At 38.7% G+C, this 10590-nt stretch overlaps 1 pseudogene; it reads left to right on the forward strand.

The window, feature by feature from the left end:
• The first annotated feature begins 6155 nt into the window (after positions 1-6155).
• On the forward strand, positions 6156-7252 carry LOC129405610 (GTP-binding nuclear protein Ran, testis-specific isoform-like; annotated as a pseudogene).
• Positions 7253-10590: the final 3338 nt, after the last annotated feature.

The following is a 10590-nucleotide window of genomic DNA, read 5'->3' on the forward strand; positions in this document are numbered from 1 at the left end:
GGTTGATTAATAAAATTGTGATCTGAAGGCATAGGCGTGGGTGTGAGAAGGAGATCTTAGGGGGCAGATAGAAAGATCCTGGGGCTCTGGCAATCAGTATTAGGTAGCAGCACTGTGCGTTCAGAACAACCATAGACAGTATTGTACTACTTTAAAGACAAAACTCCAAATTATTTTTTGACTACTTCATCTACCACCCCCTGAATTAGAAGAAAAACATGAGCCCTTTTACTTTTTCTCCCCTTGAATTTTTCACCCTTTTGCATGTATGTAGGTATCCCTGCAAGGTCAACCTGAGTGGCAATTGGCTGGGGATGCTGTGCTGACCACTTTATGATGAACCACTGCAGACTCCATCCCTCAGCCACTTGTGCCACTTCACCACAGTCGTTAGAGAGTCATGGTAAGCCCACCATCCTTAATCATGCTTGCATTTCCACCTCTGAGTGAAAGTGGGGCATGCATAACACTCCTGATGCATGACTTAGTATGTGCACTGCCCCTTCTTAGCTGTATCCAACTTATCCTAAAATTCTATACATAGGCGTTACTTCCTTATAAAACAAAAGCACATTACAAGTTGGAGAACCTGGTTTTGTTCCCAAGACCACCTTACTCCTGAATGGCAAAACCTAAGAAATGTCTTTTTGCTTCTAACTGAAACATATTTTATGCTTCTACACACAGAGACCCTCAAGTGTGCTGTACCATGACACTTTCCTCCCCTCCTCTGGCTCTCAGACTTCATAAAGCAGTTTGGTCACTTACTGTTGCAGCCCCAGAATGGTCTCCTCTCCTTCTTGCTGCTTCCTGGATAATTATCAGGCCAACAGCAGGGGAAGGGAATATATTAGTGAGGAAAGGTAGGACTCTGCTGACATCATTTCTGGACCTGACAGTCCTTACTTTCCCTTAGCACAAACTAAGCCCGATGTACTCTCCAAACGGAAGCCTGGACAAAAGGGGACCTGAGGAATTTCTGCTGAATTCTATTTAGGACACTAAAGTTCTTTTGTGGCACTCATGTGATCCTTGGTCATCAGAAGACCACTTGGTAGTGCTGCTTGCCAAAGGTAACTTGTGTTAAGTAGGGAACTTGGGAATGTTTTATAAAAATTCTTTTACTCCTCTATGCATGTCCCTGGTAGACAAAAGATCTTGGTAGTTTAGTGTTGGGAGAAAAACCCCTTTTGGTCTTCTTTGAAGTTCCATATTAGTCCTTGGGCTTGGCCCGGGCGGATATTCCCAGAGCATATAGAAACCTGTTGCAATGTATATTTACGATCACAGGTCAATGCTGCCATGGGACAGGACCCTGGGACAGGATGTGTCCAGCAGATGTGCGGGTGACAGCCTATCCATTATGATCAAAGGAAGAATATAACCCTATCATGTAGAACAATAATGAAACAATATAACACTATCTATAGAACTATAATGAAACAATATAAATCCTATCTATAGAACTGAGATGAAATGCATGTTTGTTCTAACCACTGTGATTTCGTGAATGCCCGCCTATATAAGCTTCGCTGTTTGCTCAATAAATTGGAACCACTTGACGGGACCCCCACGGTGCTTGTGTGCTCATTTCTCATTTCTCAGTTGTTGTGGAGGCGGTGGCATAGATTTGCTCTTTTCCCTCGGACACCTCTCTCTGCAGGAGGGAAGCTTGGCCCTGACCTCAGGACTCTGAGCGGCGGCCCCTTACTGGATGAGGGAACGCGCTGAACAGAGCCTAGGAGAAGACCCCAACAGGTTAGGAGACATTAAGTTAAAATGTGAAACCACAACAGCTAATATGGCCTCCCTGGTTTAGTAGTGGTAGAAGGTCAACTAACAGTAACTGCCATCAGAGGAAGAAATACCTCAGACAACACAAGTGAGCAGAAATAAAAAATATTGAAAAATTAGGATTAAAAACACCATTGTTAGCAGATTTGGGAAATCTTGAAATTAAAATGTGAGCTGACTCAAGAACATTCTGGAGTGTTCTTATAGAAGGTAAGCTTAAGAAAACAGACACATTTGGCCCTAAGGCACTGCAGTTGGTTGGAACTAGGGTGGATTTACATTTGGGATTCAGAGTCTGTTAAATCCTTTGAGAATTCAATTGTAAAATAGTGAACAAAAAGTTAGTAAAGAGGTTCCTTGTACACATATTTATCTTTGTTCTTTCACCCTACCTTTATGATCTTTTAACATGAACCAAGGAATGTGGTTTGCCAATTTTAAAGAAAAAAACTAAGAATTCTGGGCACTAAAGAATTCATCACTGTTCACTACGTGAAAGGACTAAACTTGATTTATTTTTTAATATATCTAGAGCAGACTACTCGTATATATCAATAAATGTGTACCTCACTGTACCAATGTATCACTGTCATCCCATTGTTTATTGATTTACTCGAGCGGGCACCAGTAAAGCCTCCATTTGTCCCAACCCTGAGATTTTAACAGCCTCTCCTTATTCGTTTTTCCCAATGATTGGAGGCTCATTTCAGGGTCAGGGGAATGAGACCTGTTATTGTTACTGTATTTGGCATATTGAATACACCACAGGGAGCTTGCTAGGCTCTTCCCTGTGGGTAGGATACTCTTGGTAGTTTGCTGTGCTCTCCGAGAGGTATCTATCTATCTATCTATCTATCTATCTATCTATCTATCTATCTATCTATCTATCTATCTATCTATCTATTTATATAAACACACATACATATATATATTTCCCTTTATGATGATGTGTCCAGGAATATGTTCACTCATGTGTGAGGCTCGGCCCAAGCTTGTAGAAAGGACCTGGAGCAGTGGGGTAGTGGAGATAAGCTGCAGGGGCTGGGTCCCTTGGGGCAGGGAGAACTCTCACCCGCCCCCCTCTGGGGCACCCCTGGTGCGGAGTCCAGTGGCATGGTTATGGGGGCCTCATTTTATGCTCCCTTCAGGGAGAAGCATCTTTGAATTCTGGAGGGTGGTCTATGAGGAGATTATCTGACACCGGCAGGAGATAGCTTATGAGTGTGACCCCTGGGTCACCAGAGATTGGGGAAAGCAGGCAGAGGATCTCTGCTCCTGGGTCCTGTTGAGCCCAAATGTGTACATATACAAATATATACATGTGTATTCATATACGTTAAAAGTTGGTAGTACTGCTGACATATTTTTCTGATACTCTAAATACAAAATTTTATCATTTTACTTTCTTCCTATGCCTAAGATTAATTAGAACTTCAATTATATTTAATTATGCCACATTGGGAAAAAAGTGCTGTGAAATTATTGTAGAAGAGGACCCTGGCCAGAGAGATAGTAAGCAGGCAGGATACTTGCCTTACATGTGGCTGACCCAGGTTTGATTCCTGGCATCCCACAAGGTACCCAAGATCCTGTAAGGATGATTCCTGAATGCAAAGCTAGAATAATGAGCATTGATGGGTGTAGCCCAAAATCAAAACAACGACAACAAAAAGAGGACCATAAAATTGCCAACATTTATGAGTTTTTTAATTGGTTATTTTTAAATCAGTTTGAAAACTACTTTTAGAGTAATAATGTTTCCTGTATTTTTATCTTCCTCATATCTTATTGTTTACTCCATGCATCATTTTGTCTATGCACATTATTATAGTTTTATTTTAGACAGACTCTAGCACCAACTCTTTTACATTCTTCTCTTTCCTCCTGCTCAAAGTCACAAAAACTATTTTGTATTACAAAAATCACAAAACAAGTTTTGAAATAGAAATCCATAGCTACTAAACATCAATATACTAATCACTAAACAGGCAAAATGGTTAAATATTTAAAGATACTTATTGAAGAAAACAAAAATGTTAAGAATACCGAAAAAAATTTATGTTATTTCTTTTTCCTTGTGATATTCAGTGACTCTTAACCAATGCTTTTCAGTGAAATTATTCCTAGACAATTTTGGGGTTATTTTCCCTTTCTCTGTTTTTTTAGAAGTTGGGCAAACAGAGAACTTTTGATTCAACAAGTATAAAAGTATATATACATATATATGTGTATTTCAGTTGCTCTACATACAACTTTTATAGCTAGGACTAAGTCATCATCCATATATAAATTCAGTCAAATAGAAAACAAAATTTCCCAACTTTGACAGTGGAAGCACATGGTTGGGAATACCTTAAAAAAAATCTATTCCCTATGCCAGATACTTCCAACTTCAAAGTCATTTTATTCCCTGAAAAAAATACTTTCAATAAGAATAAACTTTCAGATGGATGGAATGGGTTTTCATACAGTTCTGAATAAAGATTTGCATATTTGTGAATGCCCCATGTCTTATTTAAAATCATGTATGAGAATTCATGCCACGTCTCTGCTGCCTATTGAAGGTTAAGTGTTTTTTAACATACAGGGGGTAGTAAATCACTGCTGCTCTTTGGGAAGAAATGTTTTAGTTTTGGCAAAAATATCCATAACATTTAAATATTTATAACCCAAAGGCCAAGCTGTGCCCTCTATCTGATGAACAACTTCAATGGAGTTTTAAGTTACTACTCAATTTTCAGCTACTCATTCAGATCACGCTTCCATTACTTTCTCTTACTGTTGAAATTGATGAACGATTCTATGCAAAGGAACCCTTTCTGAAGAACTCTGGAGGTTTTCAAATCTCTCTTCTCTTTCTTCATTGGGGCAGTTTCTTCCGAAACTTAATGAAGCAAACACATTTGAGAGAAAAGGCTAAATTCCTTATGTTTAAAACTTTCATTTGAGGATCCATAACTTAGATTTCTTTCCTTAAAAAAATGCAGAATGAGAATCTGAGCTGCTTCTTGGTTGAATTCCAGGTCACTTCCACATAACAGAATAAAGACTGGGTGCAACGTAAGGGTAATAGTCTCATTCCTATAATGCTTTTAGGAAGGAAAATTCTCATGACAAAACAAAACTCAATCCAAATGACTTATCCTAAATGTATTGGTGTTTTTATTAGAAATACAGTCCATATTTACTTGAATTATCTTAGTTTACCTGCACAACAATCATCTACATATTTTGGATATATGAATATCAAAAGTGCATTATTAATAGGTGATATTTTAAGAAAGTTTTGTCTTACCAACACTTTAAAAGCATCAAAATTTTGCAGTTTCAAGATGGTACTGTAGGAAGATCGACATGAACTTGAGGTTTCAAAGCGGTACACACCTGGAAATACTTACTCCCACCAAAGACACAACTACAGATGGAACAATACCTAGTAAATAGGATCTATGAATGAACTGAATAATCTTTCCACAAAACAGTACAAAAGAAAAAAACAGACTGGAAAAGGTAAGAGAGGTAGAGTCTCTATCACACCAGAACCCCCTACCCCTGTGTTATAAGACATAGCAGGGAAGGATCTCACAAATGTAGGCTGCTCCCTGAGGAGATCAAGATTTGAGCCTCACACTGTGACCTGCTCTGGACACACAGCTGCCCCCAAACCTCTGGCTTTGAAAATCAGTGGGACCAGGAGGTCCAAGAGAAGGTAGAATGGCAATACTAAAGGATGCATGCACAAAAACACTAACCCTCATACCCAGTGCAAGTGGAGAAATTACACACACACACACACACACACACACTCACACACACACAAGAGGAAGAATTTTTAAGTGCCTACCAGGGAAGAATGTCCAGTACAGTTTTCTCTAGGAACAGAGGGAAGGACAGGTGTTAAAAACAAAGAAAGTGTTAGCACAGGCTGGACACACTACCTTTGCACCCACCCTTGCCCTCTACTAGTACTTTCCAAAGGAAGATTACATGTTCCTTGGAATTTTGGTCTGGCCGCAACTCTTCCCCATGGAATACCTCTCTGTAAACCCAGTAGGGTTTAGAAACGTAGCCTTATAGGACCCCATATATTAGCCCACTTGAAAAGATTGTGGATAAGTGGATGGACTCTCATTAGTCTGAAATTAGGTACAAAAACAGATCTCTTGCCTGTGACACTGATGGATTTTGGCACAGTCTTAACACCAGAGATCTATCCAGAACTAACCAGGCTCTCTTAAAAAAGGGAAAAAAGGAAAAAAAATGAGCAAAAAAAAAAAAAAAGGAAAAAAAGGAAAAAAAATTGAGCAAAAATGTTTTAACACTGTGACAGGCTCAGAAATGCTTTTGGAAGTACCCTTGACATGACTGCTCAAGGAGAACTCCCAAGACCAGTTCAGTCCCATCTTGATTGGCAATGATGGCATCTGGAAGATGACATTGAAGAAAAGCCACTTGATGGGTGAAATTGAAAAATATGTTGCCACTTTGGGTGGGCATAAAGGTCTACTTGCTTGTGTTTAACATTAACAGAGATCCTATCCAGTTCTACTTGTGGAACTTTACAGTCCAGGAAAAACTCAGGCCCTCTGGGATGGCTACTATATTACAGCCAAATGTACTGTTATGATGTTTGATGTAATGTCAAGAGGTATTAGGCTAGAGACATAATACAGCAGAGAAGGCCCTTGCCTTGCATGTGAATGAACTGGGATCAATCCCCAGTACCCCAGAGGGTCTCCTGAGCCCACCAGGAGTGATCCCTGAGCACAGACAGAGCCAGAGGTAAGCCCTGTACACTATCTGGTGTGGCCCCCAAACCCTGAAAGGTTGAAGAAGGAAAAGTTGCTCATAATAATGTGCCTAACTGGCATAGAGATCTGGTACAAGTATGTGAAAATATCCCCGTGGTATTGTGTGGTGACAAAGAGGATACTAACATTAAGGCAACAAAGAGGATATTAAAATTAAGGCAAAAATATGTTGTCTCCCATGGAAAGAATACTTCCAGTACTTTGGCTTCTTTGCCAAAAGTAACTACAACTTTGAAAAGCCCTTCTTCTGATTCACTAGAAAACAAATGGGAGATCCAAATTTGGAGTTTTCTGCCGTGCTTGTTCTTGCCCCACCAGAGGTTTTCATGGACCCAGCTCTTAAAACTATTATTTTTTAAAATACACAGTTATGAAGTTGTTCACGACTGGGTTTCTGTCTTATAATATTCCAACCCCTGTCTCTTCACCAGTGTTCCCAGATTCCCTCCCACACCTCCCACCATTCCCACCCCCTGCCTCAATGGCAGGAAATTTTTCTCTGCTTCTGCCTCTCCCTCTCTTTCTCCTTCTCCTTCTCCCTATCCCTCCTCATTCCCCCATTTTCTGTCATAGACCTAGCTTGAGAAGCACAATATGAGAATGAAGGAGAGGTTGCTCAGAAAACTGTTTTCTCAGAAGAAATGTGAAAAGATAAACCTGGAGCTTAGAGTCAGAAGTCTAGTTTTGTTTTATTTGTAGAGCTCAGGGCTCATGCCTGGCTCTGACTTCAGGCGTCTCTCCTTGTGGTACACAGGGAGACCATATATTGCGCTGAAGATAGAACCTGGGTCAGATGCATGCAAAGCAAGTGAACTTACTACTGTACTATTGCTCTGGACCCAAAAGCTGTTTTATAGGCTATTGTCCTGTGGGGTCAGTTATGCAGTGTGCTGAATCTTTGAGATGCTCAAGGAGATGAATGGAGATGAATGTGAAAGTTTAAAAGCAACTCATGCTTTTTGATCACATACTTAGTTGTTTTGGAATGCAACTGATTCCCTTTCAGTTTTAATTCTAATATTGATGCAGTCATATCAGAGTAATCAGTGATAAATTGTCCAATTCCTTTTTGTTTATAATCAGAATAAAGTTATATATTTTTTAAAAATGGAGTACAGACTGAGAAAACAGAAAAGTGTCTCAGATAGAAGACTAAGATAAAAACCACAAAAATGATTTTAAGAAAATAGTGATTGGCAATATAACTGAGAATATTCAAAGTAATAGTTGTAAATATGCTATGTACACCAAGACCATAAATACTAACACCACCATCATAAAAATATTACCTTAATACAATAAAAATATTTAAAGTTAACCTGTCTAGGGAGAAAAATGAATGGATAGAATGAGAGCTTCAACAATAAGATAGGTAATATAAGAAAGCAAAAGATGTAGCAGAACTAAAGATTACAATCACCAACCTGGAAAATAAAATAGAAGGGCTGCACAAAATATTTTAAAAGATATCAGAAAAAAAGATTTAAGCAAAGATATCTTACAGGCCAGAGATACTATGCCAGGTAAGGCATACTTTCACTTGGCCTAACTGGATTCAACCCCAGGGTACTACTAGGAGTGATCCCTGAGCATAGAACCAGGAATATGCCCTGAGCACAGGCAGGTTTGACCCGAACACTAAAACAAACTAGAAACCAATACAAAACTTTACCGTGCTCTGAAACAAAGAGATGTTAAGTACAACATCAAGTAGAACAATATTCATGTAATATGGGTCCAAGAAAGAAGAGTGAACTAGAGATAAAGCATTTATTTTAAAAAATAATGACAAAATCTTTTCAACCCTGCAGAAGGAAACAAATTCAGATCCAAGAAGCACAGAGAGTTCCAAACAAGATGAACTCAGAGAGTTCCATGCAAAGACACAATGTAATTAAAATGTCAAAAGTTAAAGAAAGATTCTTAAAAACTGCAGGAGAAATGCAAAGCATTACATAAAAGAAAGTCACATTAAAACCATTAACAGAGTTTATAGCAGAAACAAGGCAGGCCAGAAGGGAGTGACATGATATATTCAAACTGCTGAAAGGAAAACACTTCCAACAAAGACTACCTCACAAGGTCATCATTCAGAATCGGAAGACATTTAAAGAGAAACAAAGTTAAAATAGTTTATCACTACTAAATGAATCTCACACACATAAAAAATATTAAAGAGACTGCTATAAGCCGAAAAGAAAGTAGCAATAAGGAAACAAAAGATAAAATCTCACTGGCAAAAGTGAAATAAAGTGTAGCGGATCAATAACTTATACACTGAGTATGAAGCATGTAAGACAGAAGAAATTTAGCTAAAATTATAAAATGTACATACAATGCTGTATGTGAACCTCTAATTAAAATTCAAACAAAAATCTGTAGTAAAAGCACATAGGGAAATGAAAGAAATTATCTAAATATAAGACTGGAAAAATGTATCAAGTGGCAATGAAGATCAAGAGAAAAAAGAAAAGAGAAGATTTGTGGGTTTTGTTTATATATTGGGGCCACATCTACTAGTGTTCAAGACTTCCTTAACAGCTCTACTCTCAATAATCACTCCAGCCAGTGGTAGATGCTTTACCTGATGTACTAGCTCTCAGGCCCAGAAGAATTTTTTTGTTATTGTTATTTGGACCACACACCCTGCTGTGTGGACTTACTCCTGGCTTACTCCTAGGCTCTGTGATCAGGAATCCGGGTTCACTCCTAGAAATACTCAGAGTATCATATATGGTGTCCGGGATTGTACCCCAGTTGACGATGTGCAAGTCAAGCACTTTACTCTTGTACTGTTTCTCTCATCCAAGAAGAATTTTTGAAAATCAACTGTTCTCCCATTGTCCCATTGTCCATCGATTTGCGGGAGCAGGTACCAGTAATGTCTCTATTGTAAGACTTCTTGTTAGTGTTTTTGGCATACTGAATACGCCATGGGTAGCTTGCCAGGTTCTGCCATGTGGGAGGGATACTCTTGATAGCTTGCAGGGTTCTCTTAGAGGGACAGAGGAATTGAACCCAGGTCAGCTGCATGCAAGGCAAATACCCTACCCGCTGTGCTATCGCTCCAATAGAAAAATGGCAATAAAGATGTGCCTATCAATGATATCTTTAAATATAAGTGAACTAAATTCTCCAATCAAAAGATGTATAGTGACTGAATTGTTAAGAAAGCAAGAGTGATCCATATGCTATTAATATGTAAAGACATCACAGAAATTGAAGATATGAAAAAAGATATTTAATAGTGATGAATAACATAACAAGTAGAATTACACTCATATTAGATGAAATAGATGTTAAAACAAAGTCTTTCAGAGGACAAAGAAGGGCATTCTATAATGATAAATTCACCTGATAAGAATTTGTTTTAAAGTCTAGCATTCATTGACATATGAAGAAAAGATAGTATAAATATACAAGAAAGAAATCAGAGAGATAGTGAGGGGATAGAGCACTTAGCACCAGCAGAAATAAATTCTGAGGGTAACCCAGTACCCTCACATTATAAAATAAAAAAGTGTACAGGTAGTTTTTTGGTGTTGTTTGCTTGTTGTTGTTGATTTGTTCTATGCACTCTCAGAAATGGAACCTCACTCAAAAGAAGCGTGTTCTCCACTGAGCATGTCCATGGTCCTATAAAATGATATCAGCCCTAAGAATGAAATGTTGCAACAATATAAATGGGTCTCATGAACATTATGTGAAGTGAAATATATCAGAACAAGAAAGACTATTATTGGGGCAGGAGTGGTAGCATAATTGGTTGGATGCTTGCCTTGCATGTGTCCAACCCAGGTTCGGATTCCCAGCATTCCATATGGTCTACCAGTGTACCACCAGCAGTAATCCCTAAGCATTTCTGGGTGTGACAAAAAAAAAAAAAAGAAGAAGAAAAAGAAAGAAAAAAAGACAAATATTGAGCCATAGAGAGAGTACACAAGATAGAGCCAGGGCACTTGCCTAGCATGTGACTGACCCTAGT

Source organism: Sorex araneus, chromosome 6, assembly GCF_027595985.1.
Source record: "Sorex araneus isolate mSorAra2 chromosome 6, mSorAra2.pri, whole genome shotgun sequence".
In the NCBI taxonomy this organism is placed as follows: domain Eukaryota; kingdom Metazoa; phylum Chordata; class Mammalia; order Eulipotyphla; family Soricidae; genus Sorex; species Sorex araneus.